This window comes from Lycium barbarum, chromosome 6, assembly GCF_019175385.1.
Source record: "Lycium barbarum isolate Lr01 chromosome 6, ASM1917538v2, whole genome shotgun sequence".
In the NCBI taxonomy this organism is placed as follows: Eukaryota; Viridiplantae; Streptophyta; class Magnoliopsida; order Solanales; family Solanaceae; genus Lycium; species Lycium barbarum.
This window is the reverse complement of record NC_083342.1, coordinates 134,824,523-134,843,020: the sequence shown is the minus strand read 5'-3', so window position 1 is coordinate 134,843,020 and position 18,498 is coordinate 134,824,523. Positions and strand designations below refer to the sequence as shown.

Below are 18,498 nucleotides of genomic sequence, written 5' to 3'. Positions count from 1 at the left end.
TGAGAGAAGTGAATTGAATGTTTCTAAATATATACAATTTGCCATTTTGGATACAAGCGTCTCTCAATCTGTCTGCACTATTAATACATCTTTATTAATTTGGGAATCCGATTGAGCATACTGAAATTGGTAATATTCCGTTTGAATTGCAATCCACTAGCCACTACATTGTCAAAATTTGATGTAGGAATATTACACTTTTACCAATCTCCAGGAAGAAGAATCGATAAATATAACTTTTCAGCAGATTGAAATGTTAGTGTATACAACTCCAGTGTTCAGTTGGGACAATACTCTGTTTCGGAAATATAAGGTTTTTTTTTATATTTTATTTGTTGCCAATTCGGTGTCAAGTATTCGCTTCTGATTAATCCCAATTTGTGTCGGAAAATCTCATTTTGGGGTAAAGTAAACCGCTCTTTACGAGTTCGAACAGAAGATTTTTGGCTAATAATATCGAGGTATTTATCATCCTATCAGTAGAGGCGGATTCAGGATTTGAAGTTTGTGGATTCCCAGCTAGCAGTGTCTCTTGTTACTGAATTTTCAGCTCAAATTTCTTATATATTTAAAGGATTTCATATTATAAATAGGATAAAAAATTATGGGTTCCGCGAACCCACACCTGTGTGGATACCACAACATTTGGATATGAAACATAATGTCCTAAAAGTATGAATTTACATTTTCCCACATTATCTCACAGGCTCTATTTTTAATGCTGAACCGGATATCGATCATTTGTTCTATGTATGTTTACTTTACGTTCTATCCATTTTTAGGAGTTTTTTTGGCTCTATCAAAGATTTTCACGTCTTTATAAAATATAACAACAACAATAATATATCTAGTGTAATCTCACAAGTGAAATTTAGAAAGGATAGAATGCACACAGGCCTTATCCCTGCATTGGGAGATAGAGAGGTTGTTGAGGATAGACAGACTCGTCTTTATAAAATTAAATGAACTTTAATAATTTTTATTTTATTCTATAATAATTTTATCCTTAGATGAATTTAAATAGAGTAACATAATAAGCAACAATTTATATAGTTAACCCCAATTTGTTCATAATTAAGGTAACTCTGTCCACTCAAACTTAGACCGTTAGGAGAAAATCAATTAGTTCCTCCGTGCTATTTAAGTTGTCTTGGTTACCAAAAATAACTAATCCAAAATACTTGTCATTTCAGATAATAAAGATAGAATTAATTTTTTTTTTCACCTTTATCCTTACTCTAATAAATGTAGTGAAAAGGCAAGGCAAGTAGTATTAATTGATATCAGAGAATAAATAAGATTAATTTAGTCAAATTACCCATTTCATCAAAAAAAATTCTTAAGGGGCGTGAAAATGATAAACATAATAAGTAAAATGGAAGATAGTAATATTTTTGTCTCCGCTAGAATTTAAATCTGAAATCTGATCGTTCTCAATTCATTCATCGACGATTAGGTGTCACCTAGGGTGTTGTATTATTACAATCATTTGATAGTGAAACGAGTCCTTTTTTAATTTGTTGCTTAAGGTAGAGGTGTACTTTGGTTTTCTGAATTATATGTGAAAATATGCATGCACTGTCTGGGGTCTACTAAACCTATTCTTGTTGCTGGCTTGTACCTTTGTTGCTGATACAACACGTGATATCCTTATCTTTAAATTTGCAAAATTTGATGTGGTGAAGTTCAATAGAGTATATTTCCTGGAAACTTCCTATTCTAGTATTTCTGTTTCTGGGCCCTCCGTTTCTCTTTAGCTCTTTGTATGTATTTGTTATCTATCTATGATGTCTAATATGGTACAGTACACCATGGTATACACCGACGAAGTAATGTGGCATCTTGAAACTCTCCGGGAAAACACTCCATGTTGTATTGTTTTATCATGACATCATAAAATTGGGGATTGATTTTATGAATTGTGTTCTATAACATTTGCTTCTCAATCACTTTTCCCTAGCAGTAGCGAACTAGTTGACCGTCTTTCTTGTGGACTAAAGAAGGTATTGAGTATTCGGATGTTCTTTTCCTTAAAAGAATATAAAATTACTCAACTCTTATTAGGGAGGTGTAAACATCTGTGTGAATATTTTATTTTCCTAGAGACTGAATTCAGAATTTGAAGTTTATGGATTCTGCATTCTATCATTTGAAGTTTATGGGTTCTACGTTATAATCCGCCCATGTATCCCCCACCAATAAGAAAGCAAAGGAGCCATCTTTTATCTCTTTTTTTTAACGGGACAAGTAATGGAGTATCTTACCTTTAAATCTTGGCATCGAATAAGTAAAGAACTGCCTATACCTACAGCATTTGTAGTAACTCTTGGATTCTTGAAATTTAATACTATAACGTAAAAGAGGGCTAAAATCGAAATGGTCTATTAGCCTATCTAGTCCATCTAGTTACACCCATTTTGAGATTTGATTTTCAACTACCATCAATTACTTGACCTCAAGTTTTATCATTTATAGAAACTATACTAAGATCAAAAGATCATTGGTAGTGGGGGTAGTGTAGTATGTTTTAATCAATTATAGGACCATCTAAATTTTGAGGCTGGCAATTAGAGAATATGAATGGAGTAGTAAAGGTAAGGTGGCAGTTTCAACTTTCAAGTAGTTGATGCTGATATCACACTGGGCCATTGTCTTTAGTAGCGTGAGTAAAACATATTGGGCTTCAAGAGCAACATGGCTTCCATGTGCTATGGGTCATCATCATACAAACCATAGATGATATTTGTGGTTCACTGATTTTGTTGTACACTTCTCCATGATTTGCTGACTACATGGACCACCTCCTTTTTTTTTTTCTCATTCTCTCGTTAATTCTCCTTTTCCGAAAAATAGAAAAAAATAAAGGGTTCATTGTGAATTTATACATCGATTTATTAAGTTTTTGATACATTTGAAAACTAAACAAAGGCAATTGATCTGATGTTCCTCTAACACAATCGGGGAATGGACTGGAGGGAGCCGCAAAATGGAGATATTTGCGTCTCATCGAAGTTCATTTTTATTGATGCAAAATGTTAAAATCCTGAAGTATCATCACGAACATTAGGGTTAGGGTGGGTTGTTTACATCAAACTCCTTCAGGTGCTGCTTTTCCTCGAACCCTGCTATCGTGGGATGCTTTGTTCACTCAATCACTTGGTTGCCCTTCATCACGAACATTATTGCGTATCCCTCTGTGGTGGGAAGGCAACTAACCATATAGTTAAGGGATTGGCAAACTTACTCAAATGACTACCTTATTGTAACTTCTTACCATTTGTAGCTACGTTTTTAAATATTACCATTTGTAGCTACATTTTAGCAAAATAGTGTATGTTTTCGCGTGTATTTGTTGCCAACAAATACATGGAAACATGGTAAAAAAAAACAGGATCCTTGATTTAGCCTTTAACGGTGGAGCTATTAAATTAGATATTAATATTTTTTTTGATGTATTTTAGTGATTTTTTTTTTTTTTTGCTTTGATGTATTTCAGTGATTTTTTTTGCTATAATGTATTTCTGTGTCTTTTTTTTATGTATTTCAGAGATTTTTTTTTAATGTATTTTACTGATTTTTTTTTTGCTGTTATTCCAATGGCTTTTTTTTGATGTATTTCAAATACATTGTGTAATTCCAACTACATATGAAGTCAAATATATTCAAATTTTCGTGTATTTAAATGAATTTCAACAAATACATTAAAAAACAGTGTATTTGTGAGATGTAGATTTTTGAATGTATTTGTATTTGGCTTTTAACAAATACACACGGCCGGATCTAAGACACTACCACCACCAAAAACCCTAATCTCTCCACCACCACCAAAATCCTAATCTGAGACACCACTACCACCAAAAACTGAAATCTGAGACACCACCACCACCAAAAACCCCTAACCTTTCTACCACCAACAAAACCCTAATCTCTCCACCTCCACGTCAACTTCTCCGCCGCCATCTCAATCAGTGCCATCGCCGCCGCCACCAACAATACACACGGCCAGATCTGTGCCATCGCCTCACCGGATAGAGTGAAGAGAGAGAGAGATGGGTGAGCACAGAGGGAGAGGGAAAAGAGAGAGGGGGGCGGCGGAAAGAGAGAGAGAGAGAGAGAGATGAGTGAGCACAGAGGGAGAGGAAGAGGGAAAAGAGAAAGGGGGGGGCGGAGAGAGAGATGGAGGGGTGAGTATAGAGGGAGAGGGAGAAGAGAAGAGGGGCGGCGCGGTCATGGTGGTAGTGGTTGAGAGAAGGGGAGAGAGATTTTTTAGGGTTTGGAGAAATGAAAAATCTGAAATAAATAGTGATTGAGAAAAAAGAAAGATATATGTGTTTGGTATGTATTTTTGATATAGCTACCATTTGTAGTTTAGAAAAGTTAATTAGCTACTAAATATAATTAAATAAAAGGGTAGTTAATATTAATAATTAGGTCTTAAAAAAAGCTACAATGAGTAAAAATTCCTAAGGTTTTATCAATATCGCTTTAAAAGAAAAAATTGTTTGACTATTCAATAATAATGGTGTCATACAATGGGGCAGAGTATTTTTCCCTTCATCCTTAGTTTTCTTCATTCACACTCATTATTTACTTACTTCATGCGCCACTCTTGATGAGTCTAGTTTTCGGTACATCCCATTTTGAGCTTCCCCTATCTGATCCTCTCTCTCTCTCTTGCATGTGCATTTCCCTCTTTTTGTTCCGAACTTGGACGGACAATTCAGTATAAGAGAACATGGCTAAAGTGAAACTACAAAAGACTATTCTTCCATTGCTTTATCTTGTTTGATACTAATAAAATTGCTCTATCTACTTAGTGAACTAAAGATTATTCATATGCTAGTCCAAATTAAGGATTCAAACATTAGAGGACATTCCTACTTGTTTCTTGATACTTAGTGTACGTATACATTATAGATTCTTGGGAATCCTACTAAATGTTCGAAATTTCTTTTTTCTTATTTAATCAATAGATAGGACTTCATGTGAGCCTGAACCGTGCTGAGAGGAGCACTAGTGATCAAAATTTATTGGGTGATTTAAAAGAATTTTCTTAGAGGTGAGTGGTCTTAAATTTTTTACCTCACTTGCCCCATACGCAAAACTTTAAGTTTGACAAGTTTTGACTTTCGACCTTAAAGGTTTGCTCATAGGACAAACGGGATTAAAAAACCACCCATTTCCAAGGTCATCATAGGGTTGAAGAAATATCAAGATTTTTCTTTTAATTTTACGTCCCTGCATAAACAGATTCAGGATTTCAAGTATTGAGGTTCTAGACTACACTAATATTTACTTGTTGGGTTATGGATAGATAATATATTTATTTGTACTAATTAAGTTAGTTTCTTAATAAATACTCCCTCCGGATAAAAAAAAGAGTCCACTTAGCTATTAGCACACCCCTTAAGAAAATACTAACTCCTAAACAAAAATAGATAATTTGACTAAATTACCCCTGCAAATTAAATAGGCTTTGGGATTTGATCATATAACACTTAATAGGAGCAAATATGGAAAAACAATGTTAATTTTTTCTTGATTTGCTACGTGGACTCTTTTTCTGATCCAAGAAAAAAAAGCTAAGTGGACTCTTTTATTAATCCGGAGGGAATATAAGATTAGGGCCAAAGTAAATCTGTTGAATTCTATCACACATAACTCGAACGGTAATTTGCCCCTACTTCCATGAGATCGAAAAATAGAAAAAGGGTACTAATAATAATATATTCAAAATATTACATATTTATAAAATACCGTCCACTCATGGAATTAGAATCTTGAATCAACTTCTCTTCTAGACTCTATTTGTACTTATTGTAAGGAAAGGAAGTCTTAAAGGGTATCTCTTTAAAGCAGAAGTAGACAGAAAGGCTGGACATAGCCGTAACACATCAATTAAGGATTGATAGCTATGTGAATCACTTTCTGAGCCTTAGAACATGCAAAGAGATGCTAGTGTCCCTAGCTACCCTTCTTTTTTTCTCTTCTTTCTCATAATAGAGTCAAGGTCTTTGTTTGGGAATTTCAATTAATTTTGTGGCCTTTCATATTGGAGTTTGGATACATGGGGCTCAATATTGTCTGATTATAACTACTCCTTGGACCACTTTGAAGAAGGAAATCCCAATCTCAATCTAGGTTAACTATATATATAATTTAATATCTTTTACATCAACTTGCACCGCTAAAATGTTTTCCCTTTTATACTAGTCTTTTTATGTCATCAACAGTTAATCCCAATACTCCAACAAGGACTCAAGGAAGAAAACAAGCAATCCCAATATAACATATATGCAGGGCTTTCTGATGTATGAAGAGCAACAAATGATCTATTCTAATATAGTTAACCAGGTAATGTGGAAAGCTCAATTTAACTATATATATATATATATATATATATATATATATATATATATATATATATATCTTATGCACCGCTAAAATGCTTCCCCTTAATTTTGTACTTGTCTCTTTATTTCATCAACGATTTTAATACATCACCAAAGAATATGACGGGATGAATGAGATGAATTAATATTTATCCCTTACCAGAGATCTCTAGTTTGTGTCATCCGAAACTCCTAAAGAGAGTGTGCTCTCCTTTGATGGGTCCTCATTGCGCTGGTATATTAGCACACAGATGATTTCACTCAAAAAAGGAAAAGAAAAGAAAACAAACAATCCCAACATAACATATGCATTTAACTTTAAAAAAAAAATGATATATGCACGGTTTCTAGATCTATAAAAAGCATCAAATTACTTTTTTTAATATATATGTAATCAGGTAATGTAGAAAGCTCAATTGCACATCAATGACATAGATTTCAACTCGTGAAATTACAGTTCGAGTTGTAATATCTTGGTCACTGAGTTGTCTTTTGGACAAGAGCATCATATTTAATTTGCAGGATATTTCTTCTAAAAAACTATAATGGAGCTACCAAAAGAGTGATTGAGTCGGACAGTTAAATTACAATGCAAAATGTCAGCCCCGGGCTATTTAAATATCAAGATAAAATACAAAAGGAAATCAGGATTGCAGGTGTCTTAATGTAGTAGGCGTTTGGACATAAATTTGATTGGAACTTAGCAAAAAAATAAAAATAAAAGTTAAAAATGAAAAATAGTAGTACTAGTTGAAAATTGTTTTGTGTTTCAACATGCATTTCACTTGAAAAGAAAAGTTCGAAATTTTTTGAGTGAAGATTTTATAAACCTTTGACCAATTTCTCTTGAAAAACTCATCTTCAAATACTAACCAAAAAAAAAAAAAAAAAAGTTCCAATGTATGACCAAATAATATTTTAAAATTTATTTTTTGACAGAAAGGAAACAAATTTCTGATTCAGGCCCTTTATTGTCTAAAACTTAAAAAATGCGTCATAAAATCATAGGAACGAGTAAATTGGATATAAATCATGGACAAAAATCAAAATGTCATTTTAAAATCATGTATAGTATTTGAATCTTTTTACTGCTCTATTACTCCTTCCGATCCAAAATAATTAAGGTTTTAAACTTGAACACATGGATTAAGGACTTACTTACTCCTACTCCCTCCGTCTCAAAATATTTGTCGTTTTTTCATTTACAAGCCCATTAAGAAAGTATTTATAAGGGTAGCATTTTGACTATTTTACCCTTTTGACATATTTCATGTAATCTCTCTTCAATAAATATCTACTCCATCAATGATAAGAACCTTTTAAATGTTGCTAATTAATACAAGGGTAAAATAGAAAAAAGCTACTTAATTTTGTCTTGATTAAATAAAACGACAAATATTTTGAGACAGATGGAGTAAAATACCCTTAATAAATAGAGGTTTTAAAACTATAACAAACATTAAATTTGTTCATTGAATTAAGTATAAGTCAAGGGTAAATTTGGAAAAATAATGAAATACCTTCTTGATAGACTAAAAATATCAATTATTTTGGACCAACTTTTAGAGGCTAAATCCTAATTATTTTGAACCGGAGGAAGTAATTTTATTACTTTTATTTCTTAATCATTGATCAGATGATGGTAGTCTGAATGATTTTTGGGTCGACATAACTTCTCTACTCCCTCCGTTCCATATTACTTGTCCATTTTTTTTTTTACACGCCCTTTAAGAATTCATAAATAAAAGTGTATTTTTACTACATTACCCTTATCTCTCTCCAATTAGTTGTACTCTAATCAATATTGGTTACTTTAGAAAACAATTAATGTTAAGGAAAAACTAGGAAAAACTTAATCAACTCTATCTTGATTTTGTAAATGGACAAGTATTTTGAGACGAATATTTATAATAATGTAGACAACTGGGACAGAGAGAGTATTAATTAACCACGTAAAAAGGGGGGAAAATAAGTTAGAGAACGTCGTCAAGCACATACTCCCTTCGTCCCATATTATTTGGCGACATTACTAAAAATATATGTCCCAAATTACTTATTCATTTATAAAATCAAGATAAAATTAATTAAATCTTTCTCATCTTATCTTAATATTAAATGTTCTTGAAAATAGTTAATATATTGATAAGAATGTATTTATTAGAGAGAGATTCAAGTAATAAAATACTCTCTCCGTTCACTTTTACTTGTCCACTATGAAATAAATGAAGTGTTTAATTTACCATGATACTCATATTAATTAGTGCATATTTTTAATGAATTTGAAAGATGACTTAAAATGAGTAATTAATACTATGGCAAAACAAGGGGAAAAAATTATTTTATCTTGATATGCTAAAAATAACAAATAAAAATGAAAGTCTATTTTAGAATAATGAATAAATAAAAATGAACGGAGGGAATACAAAATGTCACTTCACATGTTCCAACTAACAAAGGTTTTACGGACAAGTTCAAACGAATCAGTTACCTTGGTAGTTGGAGTTTGTTAAAATTTATAGATTACACGAAAATCTTGGCTAAAAAGATTCTCGAGAAAATTAAAAAAGAAAATTATAGGATGGAAAAATCAAAAGAAATCTCTAGGGTATTGTGAAACTGTCAATAACGATGTAAGTAACGGCTAATGTAACATACTAGTCAAACCTGCAATAGTCTTTTACTTTGTACTTTACGAGAGTAGTGCACATGCCTTTCTGCCAAAATACTTAGATATATTCGACTTTTTTTCTGCAGGTAAACTTTTTTTTCTTTCTATCTGAATAGAATCAAAGAAAACCAGAAACCAAACATTCAAAAAAGACCAAACACTAATCGAAAAAGAAAGGTTCGTATTTCGTACTTCTCAGTACATTTATTGCTCGCCCGTGATTTCTCTGCACTACCCTTTAGTCCATCTTGTGGGTAAAAATTTTTTCTTCTACTTAATTCTCTGGATGGTCATTCAAGTTTTGAAAAATTACTTTCTCCATTTCATAATAAGTGTTATCTTAGTTAAAAAAACGCATATTAAGAAACTAATAATGCAAGGTGAAGTTTACTAAACTATCCTTATATAATAAAAATAAATTATTTTTCCATCTTAATTAGAGCATGCATGAGTAGTCCTTTTGACATTAAGAATCCAACAATACTAAGTTAATATGTGTCTTTTTGTCTTGAATACATAAACTTGTCACTTTTTGTATAAGAGTAGAACTGGAAAAAACTAGTCAATTTATGTCTTGATTTTCTAAAGTGACACTTATTATTGGATAAATTTTTTTGACTAAGGTGACACTCATTATGAGACGGAGGGTGTCCTCTTAAAATCATTTTTCTTTCTTTTAAAACCACAAAGTCATTTAACTATCATTATTTTTCTCAAAAAATACAAAACACCACAAAAGTCTTATCTCTCCTACTTGGCATGCATATCATATTAAAGCCCGTTATTTTAATTAGTAAACCCATTTAACTCATAGTCATCAAACTTATTTAACCCAACCCATATCTTATACCCGATCAAAAATGACCCCGTTAAAAAGTAGCAAAGGGATGAACTTTCGTTCTAACATTTTTTTATTCGATTTTTAAGTAAATCTTATGGTGACGTATGTGAAATAATATTTTCACAGTGCCTTAAAAATGAAGATCGAGGTGCTAGCTATATATTTGGGTTCTCAATCTTCTCAGTCATGAAAGATTATGTAGTAGAGTCTAACATGTAATTGCCTATCAAGTAGAGCGGGTTGATTACACATAATCACTTGCTCGCTGAATTTTTGGAAAAGCTCACGAACCTCACCAAGCTAAGTATTCCAGGTTGATGTTGTTATAACAAGGCTCAAAGTTGCACAGTTCTAGGTGAAGATCGACTGAGAACCCTATATAACTAGTACATCTTCATATTTTAAGGCACTATAGAAATTAAACTAATTATTTTACATGTGTCACCTTAATATTAACTTAAATAATAAAAAAAAAAGTTAGAGCTAAAGTTTGTTCCTTTGCTGCTTTTTAACTGGTCATTTTTTATCAGGTATAAGATATGGGTTGGATTAAATGGGTTTGATGAATATGAGTTAAATAAGTTTATTAATTAAAAAAAGGCAAAAGACATAAATTGTAACACCCCGTATCTTGGAACTAAGTTTAGACTCATATCATTAGAGTTTTAGTGGAAAAACTGAAGATTTGAACGTTTTGCGAAAATGGTTGATAGGCCTAATTCGGGCAGAGATAACTCCTTGATTAGTTGGGAATTCGGGAAAGTACCCTTAATGAAAGTTGTAGTATGTAGAAATACCTTTCTAACGATATAAGGACCAAGACAATCAGAGATCGGAGCAAGGAGATATGATCGTCTCAATATGGCTAATAGTAAGGCACTTAAAATTCGATAGAATCGGCTAAATTTTCGATACGTCTGTCTTCCAGTCCAATTTGGCGAAAATCCGTTGGGAATTTGAGGAAACGTAAAACATGAAAGTTCTTCCCTTTGAAATATCTTTCCAACGGTATATTATGGAGCCCAAACAGAGCTCTGTACAAGACGTTATGTCCATTTTACCGAACGCTGTGCAGAACCGACACCCGTAGCTCTTTCACGCGCGTGGAGGCGCGTGCAATGTCCCCGCATCGCGGGCCGATCGCGCAAGTCTGAGTATTTAGCTGCAGACCATTGCGGGATTGTCCCGCATCGCGGACCAATCGCGAATCGGGTCAGATTAGGGTCAAAAAGTCGGGTTAAACGTTTTTAGTTATATCTAAGGTTTGGGGTTTATTTCCCCAACACCCCATTCACGTAAAATTACCCTAAAGTCAATAAGAACAAGTCCCAAGCCTCAAGAACCATACAAGGTAAGTGTTATCATGATTCTAGGTTGAATTCAAGTCCCTAATCTCTTTCTAACTTGAGTAAACCCTTCTAATCAATAGATTTGTGAGTGGAACATTATTGTAGGGCGTGGAAACCCTAGAACTTGAATTCAAGAGGATTGAACGTCAAAAAGGTAATGTTTCTAGACTCTAATCATTCATAATAGTGAATTGATGAGTTCTTGGGAGAATAGTAAATGGGTTTAGTAAAGAGAATTACACGAACTACAGTAGGGTTTTGAATTGTTGACTTGAGATTGTTATAATGATATGGGTGATGGAGAATGATGTTAATTACATCTAATTGAGATTGTAGAATCACCTAGAAGTAATAGACTGGGAATTGGGTGAAGAAACACCATTAATGGAGATTGTGGAGCTTTATGCCCACTAAGAGTTTGATAAAATGCTTAGATGACCAAAGCATGAATATTATTGCTAATATAGAATCTCTTTGGCTTGTATTGATATAGATCAAAGTTGAAAGGGGTGACGAACATTGTATTACGCTCAAAGGCTGGAATTAAGGTATGTGAGGCTAACTATCTACGTTAGGGAATGTTCATGATTCTACCTACGCCTCATTCTTCATACTTGTCAGCAATTTGACTCAGAATATAGTTAGCCCTAGTTTCATGATATGATATAGAACTGTTATCTTCTAGGGTTGCAGTTACAGAATTCGTTCATGGTTGTCACTTTGAACATCATGAACTCAGCACGTAATCTTTATGGACTTATGCATTATTATCACATGAGTCTCAGTCAGTGTATAACCAGTTATTTGCAAGAGTCCCATAATTAGAAACAGTTATCATGCTATCAGCTATAGCCAGTCTCAGTTTTGTAAATTGTTAATGTTGAACACCTGTATCTGTATTTTTGGGCCTTAGGCCACAGTTTATGCATACGTATTGCTTGGGCCTGAGACCACAGTTTTTGTGCACATTATTTGGGCCCTAGGCCACAGTTATATTTACAGTTTTACAGGTGATTCTTCATCCAGAACAGGGAGTACTTTAGCTTCTTGCTTTCCTGTTTAGTTCAGTTTCAGTTTCAGTTTCAGTTCCAGTATTTTATTGCTTCAGTTGCTTTACGTACCAGTACAATTCAAATGTACTGATGTCCCTTTTTATTGCTTGGGGGCCTGCATCTCGCGATGCAGGTAACGACATACAGGTTGACGATCCAGCTACTTAGGGTGTTCGTATCAGCTACTGTGGTGAGCCCCAGTTTCCTTCGGGGCGATATCAGTCATGCAGTTCTTACAGCTCTCTAGACAGTTACCTTTTTGTATTCATTAGAGGCTTCATAGACACAGTTCAGACAGTCAGATATTTATTATGTTAGCCTTGTTGGCAATTGTTCAGTTTTTTTGGTTTAAGCCATGTTGGCTACGTTCAGATATTTCAGATTGTCTAAGTATTTCCGCATTATGATTTCAGTCAGACCTTTAGTATATCAGCATGTGTTTAGTTGTTTCCACATTCAGTTATGGTTTTGATATCACATGTTGATTCAGCCAGCCAGTTGGTTCGCTCGGTCACATGCAGTCAGGCACCGGGTGCCGTGTTACGTCCAGGCCCAGGTTCGTGGCGTGACAAAGCTATCTGCAACAGCCCAGCCCACTAGTGATATTGTCCGCTTTGGGCCTAGGCCCGCACGGCTTCAAAACGCGTCACTAGGAGGTAAGGCATGCTTACTTATATACCCAGCACCTCTCCTGTGTTATGCCGATGTGGGACTTTTCCTCCTAAGCTGGGGTGTCACATACACCCCCTCTTATGGACTCAGCGTCCTCGCTGAGGTTTGCCCCACCGCATGGGATTTGCCTAGACTCAACACTGAGGTTTGCCCCGCCTACCCGGAATTTGCCTAAACTCAGTTGAACTCTAGCCCCCCATTGACAAGGCTGACACAGGAGTGGCTCTGATACCATCTGCAACAGCCCAGCCCACTAGTGATATTGTCCGCTTTGGGCCTAGGCCCGCACGGCTTTAAAACGCGTCACTAGGAGGTAAGGCATGCTTACTTATATACCCAGCACCTCTCCTGTGTTATGCCGATGTGGGACTTTTCCTCCTAAGCTGGGGTGTCACATAAATTGACACCTAAACTATACCCCAAAAGTCGATATCACACTTAAACTTTAGTAGTGACCTATTACACGCCTAATTTATAAAAAGTGATATTAATTCCACCTTCTGAGCTGATGTGGCACAAAAAAAAATTAAATAATAAGAGAGTGGGAATAAAATTAGAGCAAAAATAAATTTTAATTACAATAAAAAACTAATTCCCGCCCCACCCCACCCTCTTCTCCTCCACCTCTTCTTCTTCATCCCCAAACCCAACCTTCCACACCCACACCCACCAGAAAAATTGAATTGAGGAACAAATCATCCAATTCCTCCTCAAATTCATCCCACTTACACTCAAATTCATCCAAATTTAAGAAACAATACGTAACTACAATGAAGAAATTGCACGAATTGCCCTTCAAATGGTCTTTTAACAACAATGAAGAAATTGCACGAACTGCCCTTTAAATGGACTGGAGAAATTTTCTTCATTGTTGTTAAACAATGAAGAAATTGCACGAACTGCCCTTTAAATGGACTGGAGAAATTTTCTTCGTTGTTGTTAAACAATGAAGAAATTGCACGAACTGCCCTTCAAATGGACTAGAGAACAATAATGAAGAAATTGCACGAGAAGATGAAGAAAGAAAAAGAATTTAAAATATAAAAGAAATTTGATGTGACGCTGACGTGGTGCTGACGTGGCGGGCGAGTGTATTACACCTCCCCTTGTGCAACTGGTTAAGTGCGCATCAGGGTGGTATTAAATTCACTTTTGAGATGTTCAGGTGTGTAATAGGTCACTATTAAAATTTAAGTGTGATATCGACTTTTGGGTTATAGTTTAGGGGTCAATTTATGTCTTTTGCCATAAAAACAATGAGCGTTTAATATGACATGACATGCCAAGTAGGAGAGAATGAGGCTTTTGAGATGTTTTGTATTTTTGGAAGAAAATAGTAATAGTTGAATGACTTTGTGGTCTTTAAAGAAAGAAAAGTGATTTAAGAGGTAATTTCCAAAACTTGGGTGACCATCTAGAGAATTAACTCATTTTTCTTATTACATGACAACCCCTAATATTTAATAGCAAATTTCATTTAGTCATTCGAACTGTGTTTTGTCTTAATTGAGCACCTGAAGACATGATAAAGTGTTCTTCTTAGACAATTTTGGTTTAGATTTTGGAAAAGACTTTTGTGCTTGTTCTCAGGTGTCATTATGTAGATAAGTTAACCACTTAAAATATGTCAACTACTTTAAATTTAATTATACCCATTAACCTAAATAAGTTGTAAAACGTCATTTATGTTCCAATTGAGGCTGATGTGTAAAATTAAAGAAGATGACATATTTTTTTATGGTTAACGGAATAACAGCCTAATAGACACTTGAGAATGTGCAAAGCTTTTTCGAATTTTGAACCCAAATTTTCTAATTGAATTATCATATGTTTAGGTGCTCAATTGGAATTGTCCGTATCTAGTTCCACTACTAAAAAAACGGGAAAAACCGACGACGAAAACCGACGGACCGCGTCAGTTTTTTTAATGAAACCGACCCTTTACGGTCCGTCGGTTTACATAGCCTCGCTTTTTGGAAACCGACGGACCACATCGCTTTTTTCCGACGGAATGCGTCGGTTACGTGGTCTGTCGGGTTTTATCCAATAATTTTAAAAAATAAAAAAAACCGACGGACTAAGTCGATTTTTTTAATTTCTGATTTTTGATCTTATATTAAAAAAAAAAATTATGAAAAAACCGTCGCACTGCGTTGGTTTTTTATTTTAAATAAAAAACCGACACAGTGCGTCGGGTTTTTCATAAAATTTAAGAATTAATTTCCAAAAAATCGACGGACTGAGTCGGTTTTCTGGAAAATTTCCTGCATGCAATTCATGCATTTTCTGCAGCCACACCTGCACAGAAATCAGTACCAAAAGCTGCTCAAAACTAGCATTAAAATGCTCCAAATCAATTCTAAAAGAGCTACAACACATAAAATCACCCTAAGTAACAATCAAACACTATCTAAACACATTAAATACGATCTAAATAGACCTTCAAAATTCAAAAATATTGAAATGACCAACCAAAAGTACCATTAACTAGTTCCATAAAGCATAAAACATAAGTCCACTATGAAATCCAAACTAAAATATAAGCCCCACGACTATATAAATGAACCCTAACCGCTTCTGGTTTCAAATACTTCTTACACCGGCAACGAGAACAAGCACACCTAAGTACCCCTTCATTTTGAAAAGGGTGAAGTGACATTGCATGTGTGTAAACTTGTCAACAAATTCATCGTGTACACCCACACGATCACTATTATTTATATTATACATCCACATACGATCCATCTACAAAAATATACCCACAAATTATTGAGGTTATAGAAATATATCTTAACTTAAGAATTCTGACTTAAAATATAACTTAAGAAAACACAATCCCAACCAATTCTAACTTTCAATTCTCAATAACAATTCTAACTTTAATAACTTATGGATTCTAACTTTAATATAACTTTTAAAAGCACAATCCCAACAAATTCTAACTTTGAATTCTCAATAACAAATCTAACTTTAATAACTTATGAATTCTAACTTTAATATAACTTTTAAAAGAACAATCCCAACCAATTCTAACTTTCAATTCTCAATAACAATTCTAACTTTAATAACTTATGGATTCTAACTTTAACAACTTATGTATTATAACTTAAATATAACTTTGAAAAGCACAATCCAACCAATTCTAAAAATTGAAAAGTAAATCTAGCCAAACAAAGTCTACATTTTAGTTTTGAGGTTATAGAAATATTATGACTTAACAATTCTAACCTTGAAAAGCACAATCACAGCCAATTCTAACTTTGAATTCTCAATAACAATTCTAACTTTAATAACTTATGGATTATAACTTTAATATAACTTGGAACCAATTCTAACTTTCAATTCTCAATAACAATTCTAACTTTAATAACTTATGGATTCTAACTTTAACAACTTATGGATTATAACTTCAATATAACTTTAAAAAGCACAATCCCAACCAATTCTAAAAATTGAAAAGTAAATCTATCCAAATAAAGTCTACATTTTAGTTTTGAGGTAATAATATTGTTATAGAAATATTATAATTTAACATTCTAACCTTGAAAAACACAATCCTAACCAATTTTAACTTTGAATTCTCAATAATAATTATAACTTTAATAACTTATGGATTATAACTTTAATATAACTTTGAAAAGTACAATCCCAACCAATTCCAAAAATTGAAAAGTAAATCTAGTCGAATAAAGTCTACACTTTAGTTTTGAGGTTATAGAAATACTATAAGTTAACAATTCTACTTTGAAAAGCACAATCTCAATCAATTCTAATTTTGAATGCTCAATAAAAATTCTACTAACTTATGGATTCTAACAAAAAGCACAATTCCAACAAAAAAAAAAAAAAACTAGTCAAATAAAGTATACATTTTTGCACGAATTCAACATCAATAATATTACAAACAATGATAACTAAGCTAACACAAATAGATTGACAATGAACATAAAATATAGCACAATCTCAAGCAAAAAAAAAAAGTAAACTAGTCAAATAAAGTTTACATTTTTTCACAAATTCAACCTTAATAACATTACAAATGATGTTTAACAAAGCTAAATAGACTAACATTAGGCCTAAAATCTACAAATAAAACTAAAATTGAAAGAATTTTAAAAGCCCTAATTTAAAAGAAACTACCTCAAATTACAAGTTAAAAACGGGGCTGGGGTAGGTGGGGTTGGGCTGCGTAGGTAGCAGCGGGTGGGCGGCAGGTGGCGGGCGTGGGCAGAGGGGGGTGGGCGGCGGGTTAGGGTTTTTTATTTTAGAGAGAAGTGGGTTTTTTTTTTTGGGAAGATAGCAAATGATATGCCAAACCCGTTTTTATCATATTGTTAAAAAAAAACCGACGGAAAAACCGACTCGGTCCGTCGGTTTTTTTAAAATGTTGACCAGCCTTTGACCAAAAAAAAAAAATTAAAACCGACGTAGTCCGTCGGTTTTTTTAAAATGTTGACCAGCTTTTGACCAAAAAAAAAAAAATTAAAACCGACGTAGTCCGTCGGTTTCTTTAAAAAAAATTCGTTTATTAATATTTTACAAAACAAAATGAATTATAAATTATTTAATTTATTTTTAAAAAATTAATTAATTTATTTTAATAAAACCGATGTGAGACGACGGTTTTTGTAAAAACAATTGGCGGAAATATAATTTCAAAATTTTGTGGAAAAAACCGACGTTGTCCGTCGGTTTTTTAATTAAAAAAATATAAAAAAATAGAAATACACAAAATCGACGCACTGCGTCAGTTTTCCGTCTGTTTTTTAAAGCGACGCAGTCCGTCGGTTTTTTGTTCGTCGAATTTTGCCAGTGTTTTAGTAGTGTTCGAGCGTCCAAATGAAATTTGTCGGTAAGTTTAAGGTGTTGTCAAATGTATTAAGCCATTTTTTCCACCTCTTGTTATTATATGCATGAGTATCTAGTAATTCTATCACATTTTAATATTGAAAATGTTATATATACATGTATACTATGTTGTGCTAGTAATATTTTTTTCACGTTGATCAAATTGGTCAGTAGGCAATTTGTTTAATTACTTCAAGATAAGTATAGTTTTCTATCACTAATAATTAATCTTCATATAACTTTCACAAATTTAACAAGTCCATTTATCTAATTTTTCAAAATTTTCAACTACAGTTTGATGTACTATATAGATTTTTAGAAAGCTTAGAAAGTATTTTGGAAAAAGGTACAAGAAAAAAATCGTATGGAGCCAAAACAGCAGGAACCACAAAAGTATATATGAAAAGTGAAGCCCTATTGTGTTGAAAAAGAAAATGAGCAGAAGTTTGAGACAGAATGTTGGAAATGGAAACAAGAACCATAAATACCTTTGTTGTCGAAACTTGTAACCTGCCTTGATCAGTGAAAGCCGTGTTTGGAAAAATCAAATTATTTTGAATTAAATTCTCCCTCCGTGCATTTTTACTTGTCGAATTGACTTGACACACTCCTTCAAAAAATCATAAATAAAATGTAATAATTTTACTATATTACCCATAATTATTATTAAGTCATC

At 33.3% G+C, this 18,498-nt stretch overlaps 1 long non-coding RNA gene across 1 annotated transcript; it reads left to right on the top strand.

Moving 5' to 3' along the window:
* Window positions 1-6,076: 6,076 nt before the first annotated feature.
* Window positions 6,077-12,731, top strand: LOC132600271 (uncharacterized). Its single transcript, XR_009567172.1, has 3 exons — window positions 6,077-6,354; window positions 9,147-9,237; window positions 12,436-12,731. It is a non-coding gene; the product is annotated as an uncharacterized LOC132600271 (long non-coding RNA).
* Window positions 12,732-18,498: the final 5,767 nt, after the last annotated feature.